The sequence below is a fragment of the Pleuronectes platessa genome, chromosome 1 (assembly GCF_947347685.1).
Source record: "Pleuronectes platessa chromosome 1, fPlePla1.1, whole genome shotgun sequence".
In the NCBI taxonomy this organism is placed as follows: Eukaryota; Metazoa; Chordata; class Actinopteri; order Pleuronectiformes; family Pleuronectidae; genus Pleuronectes; species Pleuronectes platessa.
In genome coordinates this window covers 1,517,678-1,534,325 of record NC_070626.1, presented here as the reverse complement: position 1 = coordinate 1,534,325, position 16,648 = coordinate 1,517,678, and the positions used below count along the sequence as shown (strand labels likewise).

General features: G+C 43.8%; 2 long non-coding RNA genes across 4 annotated transcripts; one reads left to right on the top strand and one right to left on the bottom strand.

Annotated features, from left to right (window-relative positions):
• The first annotated feature begins 9,157 nt into the window (after positions 1-9,157).
• Positions 9,158-11,481, top strand: LOC128441647 (uncharacterized). 2 transcript variants are annotated; one of them, XR_008338750.1, is made up of 4 exons: positions 9,158-9,248; positions 9,657-9,839; positions 10,450-10,536; positions 11,296-11,481. It is a non-coding gene; the product is annotated as an uncharacterized LOC128441647 (long non-coding RNA). The 2 variants fall into 2 exon arrangements; XR_008338749.1 differs by lacking the exon at positions 11,296-11,481 and adding an exon at positions 10,664-10,856.
• Positions 11,482-13,832: 2,351 nt separating this feature from the next.
• Positions 13,833-16,045, bottom strand: LOC128441663 (uncharacterized). 2 transcript variants are annotated; one of them, XR_008338752.1, is made up of 3 exons: positions 15,439-16,045; positions 14,733-14,819; positions 13,833-13,973 (listed from the first exon to the last, which is right to left on the bottom strand). It is a non-coding gene; the product is annotated as an uncharacterized LOC128441663 (long non-coding RNA). The 2 variants fall into 2 exon arrangements; XR_008338751.1 differs by lacking the exon at positions 13,833-13,973 and adding an exon at positions 14,429-14,605.
• Between the last annotated feature and the right edge of the window lie 603 nt (positions 16,046-16,648).

Below are 16,648 nucleotides of genomic sequence, written 5' to 3'. Positions count from 1 at the left end.
AATGAGCAAGCACTTTAGTCACTGTAGAGGGAGAAAAACAATCCCTCCTCTTAACTGGAAGAAACCTGTAGCAGAACCAGACTTAATGTAGCCATCTGCCCCGACCCGTTGGGGTGAGCGGGAAAAAAATGAGGAGAGGTGAGTGTAACAGAGGGGCAAGGGGGAGGAGGGCAAGCAAAAGTTATGTAACAACCATATTTAAGCTCTGGTTGTTATAAAGAAAATGATGGGTGATATGTTTACATGTAATGATGTCATTAATAATAGCAGCAACAGTTAATTTAATAGTAATAATAATTATTATTATAATAATTGTCTTCTGGATCTTACAGCTCTGGAGTCAGATAAGTGCAGGATGAGAGAGAGAGCCAGAGAGTGAGAGAACCAAAGACAGATATAAAGAAGAAGAGAGAGATTCTAGCAAGGACAAACACAAAGTTAGTGACATGTAGTAAAATAAACGGGGTACAGAGAAACAGAGAGAGAGAGAGAGAGATTTTTAAAATACCTACTTTATTCAGTTTTACAGAACAAAGAGTAGGACAATCAATTATTCCTTTCCATCAAAGAAATAGAGAATTAAAAATGATAAACAGACAAAAATAAATTATAAAATATGGCTAAAATGCAATTCATTTTCTTTTACAGTGCAGATCGCTTCTTTGACACACCATACATCCTTAAATGTTTCGAGATTTTGCATTAGCTCATAAAACCTGAAATCAATCACAACTCTGGCTTTTACCAGGGCAGGAAACAGAGCAATGACATTAGTCCCTGGTTGTTGCTTGACCTTATTTCTCCTAGTAATGTAAATAGCCATCTTGGCTTGACCTAGGACGAAGTTCAAAATTTTACATACATTTTGTCTTTTCTTAACATACTTAAAACCAAGGACAAACGTCTCAGTGGAGAAAACTTCCCTAAATGCACCAAACACATCTTTCAGCATGCAAAACAAAGGTTGTAACCTTAAACAAAGTGTAAAAGCATGAAAAACGGTTTCTCTTTGGTGACAGAAAGGACATTCTTGACTTACATTTCTGTTTATCACTGAAACAAAAGCATTGACAGCAACTGCTCCATGAAGAATTCTCCACTGTAAATCACACACTCTCTTAGCCAATGGTGGTTTATAAAGAGCTCTCCATTTCGGCCTCACCCCACTATTCAGTTTGAGAGCAGCGCTCCACGGTGTGTCAACCCTGCCCTCCAAACTTTTCTTATTAAAAGCTTTGACACATGCATGATACAACTGTTTCCCTGTAACCATATTTAGCAGCATAGTGTTTGGGTTCCTAGATAGAAGTGGACCTGTACACTCGTCCAGATTGGGCCAGACTACCAGCCTAGGGAAAAAGTCCTGCTTGTCCGGACGACACACCCCTGCACAAGCAGTTCAGTCTCATCTGTGGTACAGGCAGCACGCCATTTTTCCAGGAGCTGCGAAACCACCCGAAGCGACCTCACCCCCAAGGCCCAGTGGAGAAAACTTCCCTAAATGCACCAAACACATCTTTCAGCATGCAAAACAAAGGTTGTAACCTTAAAGTGTAAAAGCATGAAAGTGCAAAGTGTAAAAGCAGGAAGTTGGTCGAGGAGACATCCAGACGAGCACCTCCAACCACAGGCTCTTGCAAGAGCCAATGTAAGGAGATAGCAGGACCAAAACGTCTGACATTAAACAAGGCCCAGACTTTAAAGCAACTGCGATAAAACGGTGGCAACTTTGAAAACAACCTCACATCTGGTTTCATCAAAAACAATGATTTGTGTAACCCCAAACCCCCCTCCATTTTCAGTATAGCACAGCTCAAACCCCTCCATGCAACCTCTGTAGGCCCAGTCAAGAGCCTTTTTACAAACTGCAGTCTAAAAGTTGCAGTCCTACTCTGTAAGTGTATGAGGCCCTGCCCCCCCTCATCTTTTGGCAAAAACAAAACAGACTGAGGTACCCAATGCAGCCCATCCCCCAAAAAATTCCCTAAAACAGACTGAATCTTCTTCATCATGTCAGGTGGAGGGTCTACACAGGCTAGTCTATGCCAGAAGGACGAAGCTACCAGATTGTTAATGATGAGTACACGCCCCCTGTAAGACATTTTAGACAAAAGCCACTTCCACTTTTCCAGCCTCCCCTTAACACTTTCAACCGCCCCCTCCCAATTTCTTCCCATGACTTCATCATTCCCCAGAAAGACGCCCAAATACTTGAACCCATCTTTCCTCCATTTTAAATTATCTGGGAGCCTTGGCACCCCCTCCACCCATTGACCCAGCAATAGAGCCTCACTTTTTGACCAGTTAACCCTGGCTGATGAGAGTAACCCAAACTTTTTAAGGATGTCCACCACCATCTCTATATCCCTTCCCCCACTACTCATTAGAACTATATCATCAGCATAGGCTGACACACAAAGAGGTACCACACACCCAGGCACAGACAACCCCCTTAGAGTTATCCTTAATCTCTGCAAAAGAGGCTCTATTGCTAAAGAATATAACATACCGAACATAGCATCCTTGCCTCACACCTCTGCCAACCTTAAAGGGAGCACCTAAACCACCATTGACTTTGAGAATACGCTCCACATCACAGTACAGAACCCTGACTTTCTGAATGAAGCCTTCACTGAATCCAAAGGCATATCAATCAATCAATCAATCAAATTTTATTTGTATAGCCCGTATTCACAAATTACAATTCATCTCACAGGGTGTGACATCCTCTGTCCTTAACCCTCAGCAAGAGTAAGGGAAAACTACTAAAAACCCTTTTAACAGGGTAAAAATATGTAGAAACCTCAGAGAGAGCCACATGTGAGGGATCCCTCTCCCAGGACGGACAGAAGTGCAATAGATGCCACGTGCAGGAAAACATCATCAAGATTAAAGTCTTCAAGATTAAAGATTAAAGTCTCTAGCAGCATTTGATGAGGGTAGACCTCCCGAAGGACAACCCCAACATGACATGCCAAGCAGTCCCACTGCAATCACAGTCCATGGTCAGCAACCATCCAGACCACGATCCACCATCCAGACCAGACACCACTCCAGTCCTCAGTCACCGTCCACCGCCGCCCACCAGGACCCATTACAAGCCACCACCGCGGTCCTGGTCCACCGCCCGTGCCCAATGCCAACGCGACACAGGGTCCGCCACCAGCACCACAATCAGCCCACATGACTCAGAATCCGCCACACTGGATCCAACACTGCGACCCCCGGTGCGCGATCCACAAACCGCAATCCATGGTGCGGCCACAGAGGCCCTGGATCTGCGGGTGATAAAGCAAAGGGATTCCGGGGAAGGGGGATAGGGATGGAGAAGAGGAAGGAGAAGCTGGAAAGAGAAGCTCTGTGTGTCATGTGTCATAAAATAGAACAAGTAACGTTCTGGCGCACTAATTAGCTCTAACTATAAGCTTTATCAAAAAGGAAGGTTTTGAGCCTACTTTTAAACGAAAAGATGGTGACTGCCTCCCGAACTGAAAGTGGTAGATTATTCCACAGCCGAGGGGCTTAATGGCTAAAAGCTCTGGCTCCTACTCTATTTTTAGAGAATTTAGGGACGACAAGTAGGCTTGAATTCTGGGAGCGGAGTGCTCTAGCGGGTTTATAAGGTACTAACAGCTCTTTAAGGTAAAAAGGCGCTATATTATTAAGGGCCTTGAAGGTGAGGAGGAGAATTTTAATTTCTATTCTAGATTTAACTGGAAGCCAGTGTAGCGATGCTAATATGAATGAAAGCTTATTAAGTTTTTATCAGGGTATCCTATGGAGAAGTGGGTTAGTCCTGGCCTGGGTTCAGGTCTTAAGGCCGTTATATGCTATACCGTTTTGACGGACACAGACACATGGGAACGGCTTCGCCACCGTGGAACGCCCTCTCCGAGCACCTTGGAGAGCTCATTGTGCACCTCTGATTACTACACGTCGGCATTTTGGAGAGCCTAGAGAAAGCCCTTGGCTGTGATTGATCCGCTAACGACATCATTCCTCCTCTTTTGTTGTTGTTCTCGTCTCATAAAATACGTTACAAGCAAGTCCTCAAGCAGCTCCAGCTACATCAACAGCCTTTGTCTGTTAGTTACCATCGTTCACTGTGGGTGAGGAAAGCCGGGAGGAGGTAAATAAACAATCGTGGACTTCTACATACAAATACGTCATGAGTAGGCTTCTCTAAGCTCGTCTTCCGTTGCGCCACCTACTGTTCTGGCAGTGAATTGTTTTCAGCACCAACAGCCTTCGGAGAACCATAAATGAAAAATATTCCCTCGGATCCGTCTGCACCCCGCATGTAAGAGTCGGATTAGCATATTTCAGCCTTTACAGTAACACATTGATAGCTCGTTACTAGTTCTGTAATGTGGACATTACAAGACATTACTTGAAATCTTCACCTGGTGCTTAAATTTGATTGTCACCAGTGAGTGAGGTTCAAGTACAGATGTGCAAGCATGCAGCGTTGACAAAAATTGAAAAATACTATGCTATATTATATGGGCACTTAAAAGAGCATTTGTGTGATAGGTAAACCACTCCTCTGGACTGGCTTTTATGTGGTCCACTCCAGATTCCCTCCTCTACAAATGGAGTTGGAATCACCAACTTCCTGTTTGCAAATAGGGCCAGGGACCTTACATGAAGGTGAGGGAGGGTGAAAATAACAGCCAAGACACATGGTTAGGCTTTCACAGGGCAAGGACCCAATCGCAGACCAGGAGGCAAAAAATACTTCTTTATTTCAAAAGAAGGAAAACCAAGGATCCAAAAAATTACAAGAGCAAAAAAACTGAAAATCCAATTCAATAATTTGGCAAAACAGATTTCCAAAAAGGGAAAAACAAAGAGGCTCCAAAACCAGAGAGTCAAAAATCATACAGATAATAAAGCTCAAAAATTGCAGTATCCTTTGCATGGATTCTTCACAGTGAAAAAAATTATACAATCCAACAGGGGACAACAGAAAGACTTGGTTTAAATAGAAGGGCTAACAAAGACAAGACACAGGTGAACAAATCAGGCAAACACTCTATAGGGAACAGGTGAGGGAGAAAAAGAGCGGGAAGCAGTAGAGGGCGGTGTCTCAGGACAATAACAACACGCATGGCCTGACAACAAACAAAACAAGCACATAACATAAATAAACAGGAGGAAAGACATGACATAAAAAAACAAGCAGGAAGCACAAGAGAAAATGTCTTAAATCACGGGGTCTTAACAGTACCCCCCCCCCTAACGGACGCCTCCAGGCGGAATGGGGTGCTGGCGGTGAAAGTCCTTGCGGAGGTTTGGGCAAAAGATGAAGCGAGACGGAACCCAAGATCTCTCCTCGATGCCATGGCCCTCCCAGTCCACAAGGTACTGGAGTCCCCGGCCACGGCGGCGAACATCCAGCAATCGACGCACCGTGTGTGCCTCTGAACCATCGATGAGATGTGGGGGTGGGGGGGTTTGGGGGCAGGGTCCAAGGGGCTACCAATAAATGGCTTGATTCGGGAAACGTGGAAGGTGGGGTGGATGCGGCGAAGGGGACCAGGGAGGTTGAGACGAACAGCGGTGGGACTGATGACTCCGGCGATGGGAAACGGTCCGATGAAGCGGGGAGAGAGCTTACGGGACTCAGTCTTGAGGGGGAGGTCTTGGGTGGAGAGCCACACCTGTTGCCCCTGGCGATAAGGGGGGGGTTGGGAGCGGTGTTTATCTGCTTGGACCTTCATCCTGGCAGAGGAGAGAAGGAGTGCCGAGCGTGTGCGTCTCCAAGTCCGACGGCAGCGACGGATGTATGCCTCAGCAGAAGGAACGCCCACCTCTCTCTCCTGGTCCGGGAACAAAGGTGGTTGATACCCCAGGGAGCACTCGAAGGGGGACCGGCCTGTGGAGGATGTAATATGGCAATTTATAGCGTATTCCGCCCAGGGCAGTTGTTGGCTCCAGGAGGTGGGGTTCTGGGATGCCAAACATCGCAGCACTGTCTTCAACTGCTGGTTCGCCCTCTCGGTTTGCCATTGGACTGTGGGTGAAAACCAGACGATAAGCAGACAGATGCACCAATCAGACCACAAAAAGCCTTCCAGAAACTGGATGTAAACTGAGGGCCCCTGTCAGAAACAACCTCTACAGGTAAACCATGTAATTTAAAAACGTGCTGAACCATCAGCTTAGAAGTATCTTTGGCAGAGGGAAGCTTGGGAAGGGGAACGAAATGGACAGACTTAGAAAATCGATCCTCCACTGTGAGGATCATGGTGTTGCCATCGGATAGGGGTAGACAAGTGACAAAATCAAGCGATATGTGAGACCATGGTCTTTTTGGAACCTGTAGGGGTTGCAGCAGGCCGGCTGGTGGTCGGGTGGATGTTTTATTCTGAGCGCAGACTGGACAAGTCTGGACGAACTTGTGGACCTCCTCCCTCATGGACGGCCACCAGAATCGTCGGCCAAAGAAGGCTTGCGTTCGTGTGGTTCCAGGGTGACCGGACAGCTGGGTTGAATGACCCCACCGCAAGACTTGAGGACGGACAGAACTGGGAACAAAAAGACGGTTAGTAGGACACTGACTGGGTTTTATCTCATTAGGTTGAGCAGCAGTAACAATACTCTCAATCTCAAATTGAGCTGCTCCTAGAACACAATGAGGGGGGAGGATGGTATCCGGTTCCTGGGGTCTCTCACGGGGGCTGAATTGCCGAGACAGTGCGTCGGCCTTTACATTCTTGTGACCAGGACGGTATGACAGGGTAAAATTAAATCGGGAAAAGAACATGGCCCAGCGGGCTTGACGGGGGTTGAGTCTCTTGGCAGTGCGGATGTATTGCAAGTTCTTGTGGTCAGTCCAGACCAGGAACGGCACAGAGGCGCCCTCCAGCCAATGTCTCCACTCCTCCAGAGGTAGCTTCACCGCCAGCAATTCCCTATTGCCGAAGTCATAATTTTGCTCAGTAGGCGTGAGACGGTGTGAGTAGAAGGCACAAGGGTGGAGCTTGTTATCCCTGGCTGAGCGTTGGGAGAGCACAGCTCCAACGCCAATGTCGGAGGCATCAACCTCCACGATGAACTGTCTACTGGGGTCAGGTTGGATCAGGATGGGGGCTGAGGTGAAGCGTTGTTTAAGGGCTTGAAATGCTCCCTCCGCAGCGAAGGACCAGTGGAACTTAACAGACGTGGAAGTCAGGGCTGTGAGGGGAGCCGCCAGTGAACCGTAATCCCGGATGAAGTACGATAGAAGTTAGCAAATCCGAGGAAGCTTTGAAGCTCCTTGCGGGTGGAGGGAGGGGGCCACTCCAGGACTGCTTCGACTTTTTGCCGATCAATCTGGATGGTGCCGGGGGAGATCACGTATCCTAGGAAGGTGACAGTCTTTTTATGAAACTCGCACTTCTCAGACTTCACAAAGAGCCGGTTCTCCAGCAGGCGTTGAAGGACATAATGTACATGGGAGACATGCTCGGACAGAGAATTGGAAAAAATGAAAATGTCATCTAAATAGACAAACACAAATCTATTTAGCATGTCTCTCAGGACATCGTTCACTAAACTTTGAAACACTGCTGGGGCATTCGTAAGACCAAATGGAAGGACGAGGTACTCGTAGTGGCCAGAGGTGGTATTGAAGGCTGTCTTCCACTCATCTCCCTCACGGATACGAACGAGATGGTAGGCGTTCCGGAAATCAAGCTTAGTGAACACAGAAGCGTTCTGAAGTAACTCAAAAGCTGACGACATAAGGGGTAGAGGGTAGCGATTCTTGATCGTAATGTCATTGAGGCCCCGATAGTCGATGCATGGGCGCAAAGAGCCGTCCTTCTTTCCCACAAAGAAGAAACCAGCTCCTGCAGGGGAGGAAGATGGGCGTAATATGCCCGCTGCTAGTGAGTCTCTGATATAAACATTCATAGCCTCCGTCTCAGGTCGTGACAGTGAAAAGAGGCGACCTCTGGGAGGGGAAGTGCCAGGTATGAGGTCAATGCAACAATCATAGGGGCGATGGGGTGGGTAACGAAGAGGCTCTGGATTTACTAAAAACAGTCTTAAGATCCATGTACTCACGGGGAACAGCTGACAGGTATGGAAAGTCCTCTGGCGATCCAGAGGTTGGGACCAACCGGGTCTGGGCTTGAATGAGACAGTTTGAAAGACAGGATGGGCTCCAGCCCACAATTCTCATGCCTCTCCAGTCGGGGTATGGGGTCCAGTATGGGGATTATGCTTGGCGAGCCAGGGGTGGCCAAGAACCAGAGGGGCATTAGGGGAGTCGATAACATAAAAGCTCATCTCCTCATGATGGTTACCGGAGAGGAAGAGCCCTACAGGAGCGCTGATGTGTGTGATGTTGGCCAGCCTTTGGCCATTAAGCGCGTTGGCCACCATTGGAGTCTTGAGCTGTATGGTCGGTAATCCCTACTGAGCCACGAAGCGGGAGTCGAGGAAGTTCTCCTCCGCTCTGGAGTCAATCAACGCCTCCACCTCATGTTGTTGGACCCCCCACTTCAGGATGGCAGAAAGAGAAGTGCGTTGTTCATCTCGTCAGAAAAGTCCTTGAATTTGTTGCAGGAGGGCGACTGGGCCTCCCAGAGCAACCCAGTCTCATCAGAAAACGTTCAATGGCAACGTTGGTCCACTTGGAACGACGTTACCATCTCACAATCTGGCCTCTCAGATTGTGAGATGGTAACATTTAGTCCTCCCATTGTTTTGCATTGGCGTGTTCTCACGTCACGTGACTCTCAAGCTCCCGTCTGCGGAGAGGAAAACATGGCGGAGATTCCCTGTTTTTTCAGATAAAAATATAATTTTGTAACTTAGTTTGGGCATAAAAATACATTCTGACACCATTTCTAGCGAGAAATGTGCTCTTTGCTTCCACAGTCTTCAGCCAGTTCGTGCTTATGATAAATATTTTAATAGTTATCACGCATGTTTTTATCGTTGCTATGACGGTTGCCATGCCACCACGGCGCAGCTTGGTGTTTAAATCACAGTCCCTGCGTGGTGTCCTTCAGTGATCGTGAATGTTATTCATGTTATATAATATTTGAGGCTAGATTACATCTCTAATGAGAAGGAACCTGCGAGTCTGTTCATACCGAGGCCGGCCCGGGTGCGCGACCGGACCGAGTGCGCGAGCGGACATGACGTGTGGCTGTCGTAAAAACCCTATTTGTAAACAACCAGCCCTTTAACTCGGGGCTGCGTTATAAACACGGAGCGCTTGGAAGACCACGATGTCATCTTCCTTCTGTCAGGTAAGTAGTTTATTGTTTTTAAAGATCGTTACGATCTAGGTTTACAGTCCGAGTGCGGAGAGAGTCCGTCAATCCACACTATGGACGCTGTTCATCAGCTAATACGCCATTGTTAGCCACATGCTTCAGGCCACGGTAGCCTGTGCTACCTGGGTGGTGAATACATGGTTGTTGAAAGCAGTTCAAGACGCTTAGCTCATCATTGAGGGACGCTACAATATAAATATAAACATGAATTTGATTTATGAATGCTTTAGATTAATAAGGAGTGTATTTGTCTACCATTACTCCACAATATCAGGTCAATTTGGTTTAATGTATAGTATGCACTATGACAATAATGTTTCCATGTTATGGATTTGCGATTCATTTTATAAAACAATTGCTATGTTCTGTTTTTTAATCAAGGAGGATCAAAGTGAAGCTACAGGAGTTTCATTAACGTCAACAACTTGGACCGAACAGTTTGTTTTGCTTGATGAAGAGCAGGAAGGGAAGCCTGGAGAGAAAGAGAAGCCGGGTTGAGCCCACTAACATCATCCACGTACCACGAGGAAGATGAGGGAGAGAAATGATCCTACCATTAAAGAGGTACTTTTAAGTTACATACCAGAAAAAACATTTTATATAATTTGCCAAATATACATTTTTATTAAATCCCTAAAGTACACTTGCTGAAATACAAGTTAATATCACACTGAAAGAATTTTGATCAATCATGCTTCCCTGCTGTGATTGTTTAACTAGGAAAACAACTTTTTCCACAGGAAGGCAAGTAAATTTAAGGAATACATGTGCAAAGTTTTCCTCTGTTATGTATAATGATGACCCCCATCAAACATAATGTTAGCAATATTTACACCTTTTAGTTTATTTCTGTCTACATGTGTGAATTTGCCTTCATTAGTTTCAGAAAAGAGCGATGATGTATCGGTCAGTGGGCGGCAGCACGAGACTCCGCAAACTAGTCTGTAAGCAAAGCAGACGAAGGCATCGAGGTTGCGGCCTGCCATCATTGTTATTTTGCTTAAGGGACTGAATATGTTTCATGTAGAAATATTAGCATTTCCCTTATATCTACCAAAACTGCTTGTTTCACAGACTGCAGTTTTGTTTTGATCCGATGTGGTGTGCAAATACAACCGTATCTGCAATGGGTTGTGGGGCATTAACATTTGTAACTCTAATTTTGTTTTGACAGACTGTGAAAAGAACGTTGAGAACATCACCACTCTACAGGAAGACACAGTCCAGTAATGGGTGTCAGAAGTTCAGTAGTGAACGACAGGTACTGTGGGAAAATGTGTGTCATTGTTGTACAATGTCCTTTGACTCTGTTTAAACAAGGTCAACACAAAAAGGTTTGATTGTAAACTGATATCGGTACGAATTCATATTATTCTCCTCGTCAAAAGAAACAAACAATCCAAATTACCTGCAGAACACCCTTGATGGACGCTTCAGCTGCATCGTCAGACTGGCCAGACAGCAAGATGCCAACTTTAATGCCAATTTATTTGTGTAACATTCTGTGACCAAATGTATAGATAACTTTTTGTAGATTGTAAAAATAGATAACCCATTTATTACAAAAAAACTACACTAGAATTACCACACTGCGTTTGACTCTGCTAACCAGAGCAGTGTCCGTCTACATATTTCTACATATTTTCTCTCATATAAATGACACTGTATCTCTTGACAACTGAAACCATAAGATGAGGTCAGTGTGGCCTTGACCTTTTTACTTTAAGACAAATACAAAGTTAGACAATCCGAAAAAACATGCAGTTATGCCTCCGGCGACTCGCTATTGCAGAGGCATTAAAACCGTAGTGTAGTAGATTGGATTTTATTGGTGTTACATTGGACATCTTGTATGGGTACACCAAAAAATATATTTGGTTTCACATTCTAGATGGCAATAAGCAGAGTCATCAACTCAGGAAAAATATTTCTGTAGAAAAGAGAGCCTTGTATGTGTGTATGTATACATACACACAAACGCACAATTGAGACGTTTTTGTCTTTTATCATATATTCTCAGGCAGTACTGATGCATTTACTGAGAGGGGACGTGAGGGCCTACTCTGCGTGCTCAGAGTTCAAGCCCAGCAGGCTGCAGCGGGCCCGACATATTCTGGAACAGCAGCACAGTCTTTAGATGACTCCTCTGAAGATGAAAACATGGCGAGGTACTTCTCCACTGATGAAGAACTGTGAGGGCTGTGATTAGCTACACTCTCTTGCTACAATGCTACTCATGCTACTCCCTGGCAACCTTAGGAAGGCATTAGCTTGCTGTGTGGTAGCTGTTAGCTTCAGCATTTTTAGTTTTTAGTGGCCTGTCTGACGTTTATGTTTTTAAAAAAAAATCAGAGGGAACCATCTTCATAATTTAACACTATGGTTTGTTTGTGTTCTTAAGAGAAACAGTACAGGTGTGCCTCAGCTCCACGCTCCCTCCTGCAGCCTCCGCTCCTGATGCTAACCTCATGTCTCCATCACACCAAGCAGCAGACCTGGATTGACAGACCTTTCTCCAGAGCTGCCCCCTCCCTCTGAAACCCCCCTCTCCAAAACACAATTTGTGTAGTTTTTAAAGTATTTTTTGCATGAGAATTGTTGATCATAACATTTCCAGCAGAGGCCTTAATATAATGTTTGTGCACAATAAATGACATTGATCATAACATAATGGTATTTCCTTGCACTTCTACACCATGATATTGTCAGATAAGATGCTGATTACATTAAAGCAGTGAATGCTCTTCTTTAAGCAACATAAACAAACAATGATCCAATGGATCTGAAGTAGAATGGGCACATTACATTCTGTAGAGAATGCCTCAGTTATGGAAGTCAGAAAATAACTTTCTTTATCTGAGGTTCCAGTCATTTATAGTCACAGCAAAGCACACAGGTCTGGTTGTCTAAGTGGCGCCCATATCATTGTTTAAGATGTGTAACATCAAGTTTGTGTTTCAGTGCAAAATTAGTCATTAGTCAAGAGTTCACCCTCTTGTTTACACTAAAATTAGGTGACCCAGATGTTTCACAATGCAATCTGATAAGGTCTTATGAGAAACATTCTTAAAATTAAAGAAATCACCACAGAGGATAGCAATATCTGTTTGACTTTAATCAGTAGCTGGTAATCGGCAGCCTGACTTATTCAAACACATTAATACTACAATGAATGAGGCAGGGCCTTCTATCAGAAATCAACTATATCGTCACGTTATGTTTCTCTTGAGCACATGGAAATTACCTTCAGCTTCCACTTACTGTCACCTGAACCATACTGTTATTTCTGTATCTACAGTGACTTTTAGGAAAACATATACTAGAGGGCAATGTATAAACATTAATACATCGTATTTATATAGAGCTTTTCAAGAAGTGCAAGTACTAAACTGAGGGAAAGCTAATACAAACAATATATATATCTCTTATTTCATGTGCCAGGACAGCCTCACACTTGGATGTAAACCAATTTTAGAATACATTTGCTTATACTGGAGATCTTTTAAATTAATGTCCCAGAAATGATTTGATGGAAAACCCCTGCCTTATTCATTGTAGTATTAATGTGTTTGAATAAGTCAGGCCGCTGATTATCAGCTACGGATTAAAGTCAAACAGATATTGCTATCCTCTGTTGATTTCTTTAATGTTAAGAATGTTTCTCATAAGACCTTATCAGATTGCATTGTGAAACATCTGGGTCACCTAATTTTAGTGTAAAGAAGAAGGTGAACTCTTGACTGACTAATTTTGCACTGAAACACAAACTTGATGTTACACATCTTAAACAATATGATATGGGAGCCACTTAGACAACCAGACCTGTGTGCTTTGCTGTGACTATAAATGACTGGAACCTCAGATAAAGAAAGTTATTTTCTGACTTCCATAACTGAGGCATTCTCTACAGAATGTAATGTGCCCATTCTACTTCAGATCCATTGGATCATTGTGTGTTTATGTTGCTTAAAGAAGAGCATTCACTGCTTTAATGTAATCAGCATCTTATCTGACAATATCATGGTGTAGAAGTGCAAGGAAATACCATTATGTTATGATCAATGTCATTTATTGTGCACAAACATTATATTAAGGCCTCTGCTGGAAATGTTATGATCAACAATTCTCATGCAAAAAATACTTTAAAAACTACACAAATTGTGTTTTGGAGAGGGGGGTTTCAGAGGGAGGGGGCAGCTCTGGAGAAAGGTCTGTCAATCCAGGTCTGCTGCTTGGTGTGATGGAGACATGAGGTTAGCATCAGGAGCGGAGGCTGCAGGAGGGAGCGTGGAGCTGAGGCACACCTGTACTGCTTCTCTTAAGAACACAAACAAACCATAGTGTTAAATTATGAAGATGGTTCCCTCTGATTTTTTTTTAAAAACATAAACGTCAGACAGGCCACTAAAAACTAAAAATGCTGAAGCTAACAGCTACCACACAGCAAGCTAATGCCTTCCTAAGGTTGCCAGGGAGTAGCATGAGTAGCATTGTAGCAAGAGAGTGTAGCTAATCACAGCCCTCACAGTTCTTAATCAGTGGAGAAGTACCTCGCCATGTTTTCATCTTCAGAGGAGTCATCTAAAGACTGTGCTGCTGTTCCAGAATATGTCGGGCCCGCTGCAGCCTGCTGGGCTTGAACTCTGAGCACGCAGAGTAGGCCCTCACGTCCCCTCTCAGTAAATGCATCAGTACTGCCTGAGAATATATGATAAAAGACAAAAACGTCTCAATTGTGCGTTTGTGTGTATGTATACATACACACATACAAGGCTCTCTTTTCTACAGAAATATTTTTCCTGAGTTGATGACTCTGCTTATTGCCATCTAGAATGTGAAACCAAATATATTTTTTGGTGTACCCATACAAGATGTCCAATGTAACACCAATAAAATCCAATCTACTACACTACGGTTTTAATGCCTCTGCAATAGCGAGTCGCCGGAGGCATAACTGCATGTTTTTTCGGATTGTCTAACTTTGTATTTGTCTTAAAGTAAAAAGGTCAAGGCCACACTGACCTCATCTTATGGTTTCAGTTGTCAAGAGATACAGTGTCATTTATATGAGAGAAAATATGTAGAAATATGTAGACGGACACTGCTCTGGTTAGCAGAGTCAAACGCAGTGTGGTAATTCTAGTGTAGTTTTTTTGTAATAAATGGGTTATCTATTTTTACAATCTACAAAAAGTTATCTATACATTTGGTCACAGAATGTTACACAAATAAATTGGCATTAAAGTTGGCATCTTGCTGTCTGGCCAGTCTGACGATGCAGCTGAAGCGTCCATCAAGGGTGTTCTGCAGGTAATTTGGATTGTTTGTTTCTTTTGACGAGGAGAATAATATGAATTCGTACCGATATCAGTTTACAATCAAACCTTTTTGTGTTGACCTTGTTTAAACAGAGTCAAAGGACATTGTACAACAATGACACACATTTTCCCACAGTACCTGTCGTTCACTACTGAACTTCTGACACCCATTACTGGACTGTGTCTTCCTGTAGAGTGGTGATGTTCTCAACGTTCTTTTCACAGTCTGTCAAAACAAAATTAGAGTTACAAATGTTAATGCCCCACAACCCATTGCAGATACGGTTGTATTTGCACACCACATCGGATCAAAACAAAACTGCAGTCTGTGAAACAAGCAGTTTTGGTAGATATAAGGGAAATGCTAATATTTCTACATGAAACATATTCAGTCCCTTAAGCAAAATAACAATGATGGCAGGCCGCAACCTCGATGCCTTCGTCTGCTTTGCTTACAGACTAGTTTGCGGAGTCTCGTGCTGCCGCCCACTGACCGATACATCATCGCTCTTTTCTGAAACTAATGAAGGCAAATTCACACATGTAGACAGAAATAAACAGTATAAATTAAAAGGTGTAAATATTGCTAACATTATGTTTGATGGGGGTCATCATTATACATAACAGAGGAAAACTTTGCACATGTATTCCTTAAATTTACTTGCCTTCCTGTGGAAAAAGTTGTTTTCCTAGTTAAACAATCACAGCAGGGAAGCATGATTGATCAAAATTCTTTCAGTGTGATATTAACTTGTATTTCAGCAAGTGTACTTTAGGGATTTAATAAAAATGTATATTTGGCAAATTATATAAAATGTTTTTTCTGGTATGTAACTTAAAAGTACCTCTTTAATGGTAGGATCATTTCTCTCCCTCATCTTCCTCGTGGTACGTGGATGATGTTAGTGGGCTCAACCCGGCTTCTCTTTCTCTCCAGGCTGCCCTTCCTGCTCTTCAAGCAAAACAAACTGTTCGGTCCAAGTTGTTGACGTTAATGAAACTCCTGTAGCTTCACTTTGATCCTCCTTGATTAAAAAACAGAACATAGCAATTGTTTTATAAAATGAATCGCAACTCCATAACATGGAAACATTATTGTCATAGTGCATACTATACATTAAACCAAATTGACCTGATATTGTGGAGTAATGGTAGACAAATACACTCCTTATTAATCTAAAGCATTCATAAATCAAATTCATGTTTATATTTATATTGTAGCGTCCCTCAATGATGAGCTAAGCGTCTTGAACTGCTTTCAACAACCATGTATTCACCTCCCAGGTAGCACAGGCTACCGTGGCCTGAAGCATGTGGCTAACAATGGCGTATTAGCTGATGAACAGCGTCCATAGTGTGGATTGACGGACTCTCTCCGCACTCGGACTGTAAACCTAGATCGTAACGATCTTTAAAAACAATAAACTACTTACCTGACAGAAGGAAGATGACATCGTGGTCTTCCAAGCGCTCAGTGTTTATAACGCAGCCCCGAGTTAAAGGGCTGGTTGTTTACAAATAGGGTTTTTACGACAGCCACACATCATGTCCGCTCGCGCACTCGGTCCGGTCGCGCACCCGGGCCGGCCTCGGTATGAACAGACTCGCAGGTTCCTTCTCATTAGAGATGTAATCTAGCCTCAAATATTACTATTATATAACATGAATAACATTCACGATCACTGAAGGACACCACGCAGGGACTGTGATTTAAACACCAAGCTGCGCCGTGGTGGCATGGCAACCGTCATAGCAACGATAAAAACATGCGTGATAACTATTAAAATATTTATCATAAGCACGAACTGGCTGAAGACTGTGGAAGCAAAGAGCACATTTCTCGCTAGAAATGGTGTCAGAATGTATTTTTATGCCCAAACTAAGTTACAAAATTATATTTTTATCTGAAAAAACAGGGAATCTCCGCCATGTTTTCCTCTCCGCAGACGGGAGCTTGAGTCACGTGACGTGAGAACACGCCAATGCAAAACAATGGGAGGACTAAATGTTACCATCTCACAATCTGAGAGGCCAGATTGTGAGATGGTAACGTCG